Source organism: Ranitomeya imitator, chromosome 2 (genome assembly GCF_032444005.1).
Source record: "Ranitomeya imitator isolate aRanImi1 chromosome 2, aRanImi1.pri, whole genome shotgun sequence".
Taxonomy (NCBI): domain Eukaryota; kingdom Metazoa; phylum Chordata; class Amphibia; order Anura; family Dendrobatidae; genus Ranitomeya; species Ranitomeya imitator.
This window is the reverse complement of record NC_091283.1, coordinates 762,917,252-762,929,610: the sequence shown is the minus strand read 5'-3', so window position 1 is coordinate 762,929,610 and position 12,359 is coordinate 762,917,252. Positions and strand designations below refer to the sequence as shown.

Below are 12,359 nucleotides of genomic sequence, written 5' to 3'. Positions count from 1 at the left end.
GAAAAACAGGTTATATTATACTCACCCAGGGGCGGTCCCGCTGCGGTCAGGTCCGATTGGCGCCGCGGTCCGGCGTCTCCTATCTTCATATGATGACGTCCTCTTCTTGTCTTCCTGAAGCGACTCCGGCACAGGCGTACTTTGTCTGTACTGTTGAGGGCAGAGCAAAGTACTGCAGCGCGACGGTGCAGGGAAAGGTCAGAGAGGCCCAGCGCCTGCGCGCTGCAGTACTTTGCTCTGCCCTCAAAAGGGCAGACAAAGTACGCCTACGCTGGAGCCGCGGCAGGTAGACAAGAAGAGGACGTCATCATATGAAGATAGGAGACGCCGGACCCGGACAGCGACGCCAATCGGACCAGACCGCAGTGAGACCGCCCCTGGGTGAGTATAATACAACCTGTTTTTCTTATCTTTCAGGATACATCGGGGGCTTATCTACAGCATTACAGAATGCTGTACATAAGACCCTGATGCTGGTGGCCTTAGCTCATATACGATTTTTGGGGTGACAGGTTCCCTTTAACTGCAATTTTATTAAATTACATTTCAAACTGGGGAAATTCCAACTTGAAAATGCTTGCCATCTTCTTATAGCCTTCTCCTGCTTTGTGGGCCTCCACCATTTTCATTTTCAGAGTGCTATGCAGCTGCTTAGAAGAAACCATGGCTGCTGTTATTTGGCACAAGGTTAGAGAAGACTGGATTCTTATAAAGGTGTGAAAATTGCGTCGCCTGGGCTTTCCTAGTAATGATGGTGAACAAGCCATAACCCTAACAGGTAAATAAGATCTGAAATCTTGGTTAAAGTTACATGAGCACACAAATTTCCAAGGTTGCCAAAAATTTTTGTTTTCCTTTTTGTAATTTTTAAAATGCAATAGATAAAAAAAAAAAAAACTCCTCCCCCCCCTAAAATACAAAGGAAATGCGTCATCTTTAACTTTGTTGCGGCGACCAAAAAAAACTTAATTCTGGCGTTTTGACATTATTTCTGGCTACGCTGTTTAGCGATCAGGTTAATCCTTTCTTTTTTATTGATAGATCGGGTGATTCTGAACGCAGCGATAGCAAATATGTGTAGGTTTGATTTTTTTTTTTAATTGTTTTATTGTGAATGGGGTGAAAGGGGGGTGATTTGAACTTTTATATTTTTTCTATTTTTTTATATTTGTAAAAACACTTTTGTTTTACTTTTGGCATACTTGAATAGTTTCCATGGGAGACTAGAAGCTGCCATAACCCGATCGGCTCTGTTACATACAGGCAATTATCAGATCACCTGTACTGTATGTAGCAGAATTGCTGACTTGCTATGAGCGCTGACCACCGGGTGGCGTTCATAGCAATCCAGCACTGACAACCATAGAGGTCTCTAGGAGACCTCTGGTTGTCATGCCAACCCACCCGTGATCCGCGATCACGTGACGGGGATCACCGATGAGCTGATTTCCAGCCTGATGGAGGAAGTGCGAGTTAAATGCTGCTGTCAGAGTTAATAGCCGCAGGTGGATTTTGATTCCACCCGCGGCTGTTCTGGACACATGTCAGCTGTTCAAAACAGCTGATATGTGCTGGGAAAGATGTGGACTCAGCGCCGTAGCCCACATCAAGGGGAGGGAAGCGACCTGCGCAGTACTAGTAAGGCAAAGGTCGCAAAGGGGTTAAGACACTACTGGATAATCATTTTAGGCACAGGTTTAGACCCATGTAATACATCATAGACAGATTAAAAAGACACATACTTTTTTTTAATGTTCGGACAAAGAATTCCATGTGCAGGAGTACTCCGAGTATCAGTCATCATCCTGGGGAAGGCAATTCTGCCACATGAATTTGTCTCTCATAAGGGGTTACAGATTACGCCCATGATGGCAGTCATTTGGGTATCATGGCTCAACAGTGAAATTATTAAGAATGAATTCACATGCAGTAGATTTCTGCAACTGTTCCTTCCATGTATAAATAGGATCTGCGGAAATCCATGTGCATACCATGAAAATAAACCCACCAAGATAAATTAAACCGATTTTTATTTGTAGGAATTTCTGCAATCACAAAAATGTACCCTAAAATGAATCTTTGGACACAGATTATGGACAAATTCTGAGCAGTTCCTTGTCCCATAATAACTGAAAACTATAATGAGCGCCCAAAATAGTCCTTCCATTGCATGCCGTCCTTACATAAAAGGTAATTATAAGCTATTTCTAGAAATGATATATACTTTACATTTACAGCCAGGAAACGACATGTTTGCACAGCTGCAATTACTCTGATGTCCTAATGAAGCTAAAATGCAAGAAAAACAGAGCGAGCGCATAAGCGGCTGATTATACCAAAGGTGAACAGAGATGCCACACAAGACTGGAAATTCTGCTCATACCAAGACATTAACACAACTTTCTAATAAAGATATTCTCTGTCTAAGCCGCACGTGAACACAAACCACAGAGTTTGTTAACATTTTTCAGATTTCAAAATTATAGCAAATGGAGAAAAACCATGAAAAATGCAAGAGTTTGCTCACTGGTCCTTCTGAAAAGACAAGAATAAACATGTGCACAGCAGCAATGTCACTTTTAAATTGTGGTGCTTTATGTTCACTTTTTGCGTTGGTTTTGCAACGCTTTATCAGACACCGACATTCTGCTGCAAGTTCTCCTGAATTGATAATAAGTGTAAGGCCGGCGTCACACTTGTGAGTGCAATGCGAGAAACTCGCATCAATACCCGGCACTGCCGTCGGCACTCGGGACCGGAGCGTTCAGCTGCATAGAAATACACGCAGCCGCACAGTCCAGACCCGAGTGCGGTGACGGGTATTGAGGCGAGTTTCTCACATTGCACTCGCAAGTGTGACCATGGCCTCATCGTCATGTCAGGAGAACTTGCAGCAGAATGTCTGCGTCTGCCTCTAGCTCCTCCTCCCTTCATAGAATTTTATGGGCACCAACTGTCATCTCATTTCTCTATAATTGGAAAGTCTGTATTTGCTGAAAATGATTTTACAGATTTTACCCCTGAATTGAGATTAATTTGTAATATATTTTATGTGTATTATTTATCTATAAAATAAATAGTTACACTTTAACCCCTTTCCGATATCGGACGTAATAGTCGGACTTCCCCTGTTTGGTGCAGGCTCCGGCGCTGAGTCTGCACCTTTCCGGGCACATGTCAGCTGATATACAGCTGACATGTGCCAGTAACAGCCGCGGGTGGAATCATGATCCACCCATGGATATTAACTAGCTAAATGCCGTTGTCAATTTCTGACAGCGGTATTTAACTCAAGGTTACTGGAAGCGGGTCACTAATTACGCCCATCGGGGACCCCTTCAAATGATCATGGGTAACGGATGGGTCGGCATGACAACCAGAGGTCTGAAGCAGCTGCATAAAAATTTTGCAACATTTAGCGTTAGAATGTGAGGCATAGTGGAAGGAGACTTGGCCTAGCATAGAATGATTGAGTCACTATAAATTTACGTTACAAGAGTGGCGGGCATTGCAGTAGAAATGCACTCTAGTACATGAATGGAGCACATTTTCTATACTAGTGAATGGGCAGCCGAAAGGTGCACCAAATACATTAAGAAGCGCAAGATTGTTAATAAAGTTGGTAGATCTTACGCCAGTGGACTCTGGATCAAAACTGGAGTACAAAATGGCAATTTCGATTACTTCCATCCTCAGTCTCTTGTGAATTTCTCCATTATGTACCTTAGAGGCACCCCATGTAGCTGCTGTAGGGCTCCTGGACAGAACAAGCCCGATTCTGGTTCAAGCCTTCACTTTGTTACTCAATGATTACAAACACAACTCCCTTCTCTAACCATACAGCATTTTAAGCAAGCATGGTGGGGAACTGGCCTAATAGTCATGGAAGGGGAGAGAGGGGGAATCCATATGGCCTGTGTGGCAAAACCCAACAACATATTGGGGGACACCCATTTTGCTCTGCACCTTATTGATTACGAATGATTACAGGTAGGCTCGGACTAGAAGGCAACATGTGTAGCACGACACTGAAATCGCAGCAACAGATTGCAAAATTGGATGAAATTATTCCCTATGTTGCGCCTGCGATACAAATTTGAAAATTTTTCCAAATGGATTTTCTGTTTCTGGCCGCAAGTCGCATATGACACATTTGCCATTGACTTCAATACACGTCCCACACAACACGAAACGTATCTATAACTTGGCCTTTTTACTTACAGAGCGCTAACGCAGTAAGTCGCAGACACGTTGCGCTGATTTATTTCGCTCAACTCCTCAGAGATTGCGGTCACATGTGTAGCCCCGGCCTCATTCTGATTCTCCTGGCAGGCACAAAACCTCTTCTTTAACAACTTTTACGTTCTAACTACAACAGATTTTCACAATAAACTGGTTTAATGTCATGTTCTTCCAGGCACCTATACAATTGTGTTAACTCGTGAATACGCATCTTGTGGGAATAAGCAAACATACATTGGACTCCACTTTATTATTGGAAGGCAGGATATCAGTATGAAGGCGATAACACTGGCAGACAGGGGGGTAACTGGCACATAGCATTCGACCCACGAAAGGTGCCCTGCCGCCTACAGCTTCCATTACACCAACACTTCTGGGGCTAAGAAAACATTGTGTCACTGACTGTGGGTGGTCCTGTGCTCAATAATAACCCTTAATATATAGGTCCCTGAAAAGTTTCCTTTTCTAAGATTTTTTTGCTCTCCTGTTTACTATTAATAACATAATAATGTTCCTATATCCTGTTGGAGACATAAGGGTCTCTATCAGATAAAATAGCATTGTGCGGGATGGAGTATATCTCCTTTCAAAATATGCCAGAGACCATAGGAGGTCTAAAAAACGATTCTGTGGCTGGAGGGATTTAAGGAAAATTGCTACATAGGTCTCGAGGTTACCATTGAAGTAGGAATTTATTTTCTAGGGAGGCGGACATTCTTGGAATTTGGTTTGGCAGAGGTCAGTAGTTGGGAACAGGGTTTAATAAAATAAACAAGTCACAATTGCCAACAGCGGAGAACCTTCAATGATTAATGCTAGTACAAATAAATGAAAAGTAAAATTACGTAGTTATAGCTGCAGTAAAATCAAAGGACCTTCAACTAGTATCATCTGAAAACCATAGTTGTAAAAATGACAGATTAAATGATGAAAGCCTAGTACCACTCAACATCTAAAAACTCAGGTGTGCGTGCAATTAGCAAGCAGGCAATTTTTCCTTTTTGTGCTTTCATTTTATCCTCCACTTCTTCCAAGAGTCATAACTCTTTTTTTTCTGCCAAACTAGCCATAGGATTTGCTTGTTAGTTTTTTTTCCTCTCCTTGTATGAGAAAAACTTTCTCCACCAGTTTCTTCTGACAGTTCATGAAAATCGGGCAGCACTCTGATGTCATACGAGTGAGGTTTGACTTTTTCATGAACCCATAGACTTGCACTGAATATGTAGCCAGCTCAATAGACAATCATAAGAACAAGTGCTATCCATGAAAAGCACTCATACAAGAAAAACTCTTGTCTGAACGAGGCCTTAGAATTGGCAGATAATTTAAAGGTGAGTTTTCAGTCAATGGGATGACAATCAGGTGTTAGTAGAAGACCTTTATAACATACATTTATAACAAGGATCCATCAAAGTTTGATCTCTAAAAAAAAAATGTGTATTTGTATTACGGCACAAACAAAAGAGGTTTCTGGTGACCTCAGATGTAATGCTGATGCTCCTCAGGCTGGAAAAGGTTACAAAATAATCTCTAAAGAAACTCCACCAATTCACAGTAAAACTGATTTTATACAAATAGAGGAAATTCAAGATGATTATTACCCTCATTAGTAGTGATCAAACAACAAAAATCACTACAAGAGCAAGGTGTATAATAGTCCGCAATGTCACAAAGGAACCCAAGGCAACCTCTAAGCAACTAAAGGCCTCTTTCACACTAGGTGATATTAATGTTTATGGGTGCAGAATAAAGAGGACACTGGAGAACTATGGTGCCCCTGGCGGATTACAAGGAGAAAAGCCATTGCTCTCAACTCTCGAAAAAGTACATTGCTGCCCATCTGCAGTTTGCTAAAGATGAACTGGACAAGCAAAAAGTCTATTGGAACAATGAGACCAAAACTGACAATGGTGGTTAGTATCATGTTTTGTGCTTATTTTGCTGCATCTGCACCAGGATGTCTTGTCATAATTGATAGAACAATTAATTCTTAGTTATACCATAAAATTCGAAAGAAAAATGTCCGGACAACTTTACGTGAATCTGAAGGGAGCATGGGTCATACAACAAGACAATGACCCAAAGCACACAAGTCGTTCTACAAAATAATGGTTAAAGAAGAATAAAATTAATGTTCTAGAACAACCAAGTCAAAGCCCTGACCTTAATCTTATAGCAATGCTGTGGTAGAACCTGGAGCGAGCAATATGTGTGACTAAACCCACATAACAGAGTTAAAGCGCTTTTGTAGGAATGGGCTAAAACTCCTCCAGGACTTATCAACAATTACCTTATATATTTATGTGAAAAAGTTTGCATACATTTGCTACATCGATATGTGATGTTGGATCATGTTCCTCAATAAGAAAAAAAGTTTTACATTTTGAACTCATTTGTATTATTTGCTTCTCTTCATCTACTTTTAGTACGTGTGTGAAAATCTGATCTAGATTTAAGCCAAATTTATGCAGCAATGTGGAACATTCGGAAGGGTTCATCACTGTATCACTGCCTAAGTAATTTGATTGTGAAGCTACCCATTACTGACATTACATTTCTGTGCTGCTAACTTTCCGGTGTTTCTTTCCTTCCAGTGGTTAGCATGTGTGCGTGTTTATGGCTTGTTTGCACGTGCGGTTGTTTATCTTCCCATGGTTAATCTGTGTTTATCTTCCTAGGCTTGGCATGTTTATTCCTTTTAGACAGTCAACCCTTTTTTATGTTTGGGATGATAAGTGTTAACGTGCTGTATTTCAGGAACGTTACATGTCAACATGCCATATCACTAAGACACCAAAAGTGGTGGTCCACTATACAAGGAGCAGAATTCCAGGAGAAAGGAATTAATTGAGGATTCTAAACACAAAAAAAGAAAAACTTCATAAGGGCAAAAATAAAGGTTTAATCATAATTAAGAGGGGAGCTCTCATCATATAATATTTTGGCATGTCACTAGGATATGCCAGAACATTATGATTGGTTGGGGCCAACTTCCAGAAATACTGCCGATAATCAAATGTGTAATGAATACATTTCTAAAGATTCAGGACATCCGGACAAAATATTTTTGGTGAACTTTAGGTATAAAAGTTTAAGGCTCGTTATTGATTGCACCTTACAATACATTATTATGTTATGACTAAGAAGGGTAAGATTTAATCTGGTTATTTACTAACAGAGCATGGAACCAATTTAAAGCATGATATGTGGAAAGTGATCTTCCAGTCTACACAGTTGTTCCACTATTAAATGACCTCACTTGCTATCCTGAGCTGGTGAAATGAAAAACTCATATTATTTATGTCATAGCGTCAAGTTGTCATGTTTGGCAGGTGACTTGCAGACAAGCGGTAGTGAAGGAGGCAGCCATATGATCTTGGAGACTTCAAACCGTCTCCTAAATATTTTAATGTCTCTGTTGACATGACTATTATAGCCTCTAGTGGAAGTATCTGATGAAACGAAGATCTAGACTACTGTATAAAAATACCACATATCAGTTATATCACAGACCACACAGGGAGAGGTCTTCAGAAATATTGAGTAACCACTTTACATTTATAAACATGGCCAATTACCATCAGTCAAGAGTGGAGTCTAATGATGAGCGGACGTGCTGGCATAAGGTGTTATCCGAGCATGCTCGGGTGCTAACCGAGTGTCTTCAGCGTGCTCAAATAATATGTTCAAATCTCCGCACGTGCATGTCTCGCAGCTGGTCGACAGCTGCAACTAACAAACAGGCAAAGGGAACCTGTCACCCTGTTTTTTCAAGATGATGCCGCACGTGCGCAGATGGCGATCTCGGCGGCCATTTTCCTGAAGCCCCGGGAAGCCGAGAAGAACCATCTGCGCACGCGCGGCCTCAGGAAGATGGCCGCACCCACGATAAACGGCTGAATAGCGCAGATCGCGCTCTTTTTCTTCAAGCTGCACAGTGGATTCGCCAGTTGGACATGCGCACACCACTACGCCACCAACGGAGATCTGGGGGAGAAACAGCGCTGTCACCACGCCCACCTGACCAGACCAGCGTGAGTGACAGCCCAAAACGGCGACTTTACAAAGGTATTTCGGCAGCATAGGTGGGGAATAAAGGCTCACAAAATACACTAATGTAAAGCACAGCTCTGCCCCTATTTAACGCTGTTTTTAGCTCATCTTGAAAAAAGGGGTGACAGGTTCCCTTTAAATAAAATGTTCCTGTGCTGAGATAATCTTATAAATGTGCCCCTGCTGTGTACTGTGTAATGACCCTGTCTGACCGTACAGGGACATGGTCTGATCATACCAGATATTCTGGGCAGGGGAGGAAGCAAAAGATGAGACAGACATTACAGGACGGGACCACAGCTGATTTTTTATTTGAAGTAAAACATTGTTTAAAAACAGGAAATGTTTTGCTTCACAAAAGGAATCAGCTGTGATCCGATGCTGTCGTATACTCCTTTGCTTCCCCCCCTGCCCAGCAGCTGTGGCATGATCAGACCATGTTCCTATAAGGTCAGAAACAGCCATTACACAGTACACAGCAGAGGCACATTTATAAGATTATCTCAGCACAGGAACATTTTTTTTTAAACACATCCAATTGTGGAAATTATTATTATTCAAAGTTCTATTAATTAAAATGTCCTTTGTTCATGGGAAAAGCCCTTTAAGGATCTGTGCACAGAGGATTCAGAAAAATATTTAGAATTGAGAGTCCTTAGTGGTTGATAACTTTTAATAGACTAATACAAAATCTGAAGAATCACATACTTACACACAACACAGCAGAAAGATAATGCAATGGATAAGACAACTGACGTGAGCTATCATTATGGTAGTGAGGGATAAACAGTTGTGTTCATAAATATTGGAACAGTTCATAGATAAGGCGTGTGAATGTTTTATTGTCCTCTCATAGAGGTCTGGTTCTGTGTTGTGATGCCCCCACAAGGTCTGAGGAGCAAATTCCTTAATTGGTGAAAAAAGACAGAAATCCATGCGACTCATTCATTCCTGCACTGAGAGTGTCAAAGGTTCTCATCAGTTTATATTCCCAGACCCTTTGTCTCTGAGATTTGAAATTACCCTTTAATACAAGTAATCTCATGTCCATGGTGCTGTGATCAGGGACACCAAAATGTATTGCCACAGGTAGATCCATTCTTTTTTCTCTTATTGTGTGGTGGTGAGAATTCATCCTTGTTCTCAGTTTCTGCCCTGTCTCCCCTACATACAGACCCCCAGTTGGACATTTAGTACATATAATTACAATAAGTACACCACATTAGATGTGACGCAGCTGAAAGTACCTGGTATCTTGTAGTCCTGATGTGAATTGGGGATCTTTATCTTGTCCGTAGTCATTATAGATGGACAGGTTTTACATTTTTTCTGGTTGCAAGGAAAGGTTCCTGCAGCTGTTGGAGAGGACAGCAAGCTTCTGACAATGATGCTTCTTAGATTTGGGGGCTGCCTAAAACACCGTAGTGGAGGATCTGGAAAAATGGATTGTAGTCGGGCATCTTTATGTAGTAAAGGTTGTAATTTCCGTGCAGCTCCCCTTAGCACCTCCAGATTTGGATTGTAGGTGACTACTAGAGGCACTCAGTTATTTTCTTCTTTAGCTTTGTAATGTAGAAGGTGATTCCTTGATATTCTAGTTGCTCTTGTAATTTGGTTTTGAATTGTTCTTGGATGGTAGCCCTGATTCAATAAGGTTTTTCTGAGGCGACCAAGGTGTTCATCCCTATCCATGGGGTTGGAACATATACGATTGCATCTGATGACTTGGCTGTAGACAATAGAGTATTTTATGTGTTTTGGATGGAAACTGTCCCATTTAAGGTATGTCGGACTGTCGATTGGCTTCCGATACAGGGATGTCTCTATTTTATTGTTCTGCAGCTTAATGATGGTGTCCAAAAAGTTAATTTCAGTGCAGGAGTAGTTGAGTGTTAAGTTGATGGTAGGATGAAATTGATTAAACTGTTCATGGAACGTCTTTAGCTGTGGCTCAGACTCCGTCCAGATGATTAAAATATCATCAATGTAGCGGTAGTAGGCCAGAGGCCTGAAGGGACATGAAGACAGAAAGTCGCTTTCAAACTTGGCCATGAAAAGATTTGCATACTGTGGGGCCATTGCTGTGCCAGTCTTCTGTAGATAGATCTTGTTGTCAAATTCAAAGTCATTGCGGGTGAGGATGAATTTTGTAAGTTTCACCACAAAATCAGCATCAGTCCCTGTGTTTTCCATGAAGAATTTGCAGGCATTTAATCCAGAGACAGAAAGGTCTGGGAGTATAAACCGATGATGACCTGCAAATAATATTTATTGTACTGCTATTAACATATAGGTATCAGTATATGTTTACATGAGATCTGCTTTTAGATCGGAGGTACTTTTTTCACGATTGGATTGTGTATTATAGCTTGAGGCTTTTTATCCCTTTTGATATAAATAAAATGATATGTTTTTGAACTTAACATTCGTGTGGCCTGTCTAAAATTTCTTTTGGGGGGTCCTATTGTGTCTATCATATCTGTATATGTTCTCCTTATTGATTTATGGACTAATATGTATATTAGTCAATATCCTGGTAGCATTAAAATAGTAACAAGTAAATGACCTCCTAGTGCCAACGCTATTCACAATATGCGGGCACCCCTGCTCCTGCAGAATGCAGTCTGCCACTTAGCAGCATCCAGCAGGCTCATGTGTCGGCCTTCCCCTCCTTCACAAAATGGAATATTGTGTTGGGTTTGACTTAGCAATCCTTGTACTTACTGTGCTTCTTCAGTCTTAACACAACATAAACCTTTCTAGTCTTCTTTCCCAAAACACAATCATTACATCAACGAACCCTAGAACAAGATGGAGAAAAATATATTGTTAGAATCACCATACGAGTATAAAAACCTGAGAATTCAGAAAGAAAAGTTATTCTTGTAATAGATCACACTTTTTAATATTACCAAAGAAGTAGGAGAAAGATGTAAAAAACAGTACACCTTTGCTATCCAGATAACCATATGAAGAACACCATAAAAAAATAATTTAAAAACTTTTTCATTATACAGGCATAAAAAAATTAAATAAAAAGTGATAAAAAAAATCTATCTAGAAGAAAACTGTACCACCGAATATTTAATCAGATCCAGCAAAGAATGCAGAACGTCAACTCCAATTTTTTCCTATGTGCAGGTGCGGCCGATTTAGCTAATTGAGTTCGAGACATCTGGTCTGCACACTGTTATTACAGATAGCTTAAAGGGAACCTGTCACCTGAATTTGGCGGGACCGGTTTTCGGTCATATGGGCGGAGTTTTCGAGTGTTTGATTCACCCTTTCCTTACCCGCTGGCTGCATGCTGGCTGCAATATTGGATTGAAGTTCATTCTCTGTCCTCCATAGTATACACCTGCGCAAGGCAATCTTGCCTTGCGCACACGCAGTATGCTTTGCCCAACTGCGGGCAAAGCCGAAAAGCATTAGTGCGCATGCGCCAGTGCACTATGTCCCGGAACACAGCGAAATAGTTCTGGGACATAGTGCGCCGGCACATGCGCACTAATGCTTTTCGGCTTTGCCCGCAGTTGGGCAAAGCATACCGCGTGCACAAGGCAAGATTGCCTTGCGCAGGCGTGTACTACGGAGGACAGAGAATTAACTTCAATCCAATATTGCAGCCAGCATGCAGCCAGCGGGTAAGGAAAGGGTGAATCAAACACCTGAAAACACCGCCCATATGACCGAAAACCGGTCCCGCCAAATTCAGGTGACAGGTTCCCTTTAAAAGGGTTGTCCAGTGGATAAAAATAATGGCCAGTAAGGAATATTATTCAAGCCATGCTCATGCTCACCGATCTCCTGCAGCTTTCAATGCATCCCCTACCCAGTCTCTGCTGTTGTCTACTTGGCCTTGAGATGGTACACTGGAAAAAGAAGGAAATGTCCACTTTGCGAATCACTGGCTGAGAAAAGTTTCTTCTTCAATGAGTGATTGGCTGAGCAGACATTGCACTCCTCTGGGACTTAGACATCTCCTGGGAGCCACATATAACAGTGATGGCCATTGGCCCCACAAAAGTATGGTTCTTTCCATCAAAGTCTGCAGGAATTATGGA

At 41.4% G+C, this 12,359-nt stretch overlaps 1 protein-coding gene across 2 annotated transcripts in view; it reads right to left on the bottom strand.

The window, feature by feature from the left end:
- LOC138665682 (sorbin and SH3 domain-containing protein 1-like) overlaps window positions 1-12,359 on the bottom strand; it is a 532,199-nt gene that overhangs the window by 178,587 nt on the left and 341,253 nt on the right. For both annotated transcript variants that reach the window (XM_069753392.1, XM_069753393.1), the window contains one exon: window positions 11,020-11,096. The gene's annotated coding sequence lies outside the window, so the exon portion shown is untranslated. The remainder of the gene's footprint in view (window positions 1-11,019; window positions 11,097-12,359) is intronic.